Source organism: Arachis duranensis, chromosome 3 (genome assembly GCF_000817695.3).
Source record: "Arachis duranensis cultivar V14167 chromosome 3, aradu.V14167.gnm2.J7QH, whole genome shotgun sequence".
Taxonomy (NCBI): domain Eukaryota; kingdom Viridiplantae; phylum Streptophyta; class Magnoliopsida; order Fabales; family Fabaceae; genus Arachis; species Arachis duranensis.
The window spans coordinates 43,172,804-43,173,185 of record NC_029774.3 but is presented as its reverse complement, the minus strand read 5'-3'; positions in this window follow the sequence as shown (position 1 = coordinate 43,173,185).

Below are 382 nucleotides of genomic sequence, written 5' to 3'. Positions count from 1 at the left end.
ATCGTAGATACGAGTTTCCCTGGGTAGTAGCAGTGGCTAGCCACCACGTGCTCCAGGTTGAGACTTGATACTCTTTTGACCCTTTGTCATAAGTGTGGCCGGGCACTGTGAAAGACCCGGATGAGCTCGCCCCCGTATGTATTCACCAGTGAAGGTGATGGAAATAGATCATGATTATGATCAAGTTTATGATGAGTATAACTCGAGGTGGGGATGCGTGATAGAGGGACAGTCCAATGGTTAGCTACCAGGACTTGTCGGGTTGGCTCTATAACCGACAGATGATATCATCAGCCACTAAGGACAGGCATTCATCATATGCATATTATGTGAATTGTTTGAGATTGCTTATTTGACTGCATATTACTTGCTAATTGTCTAA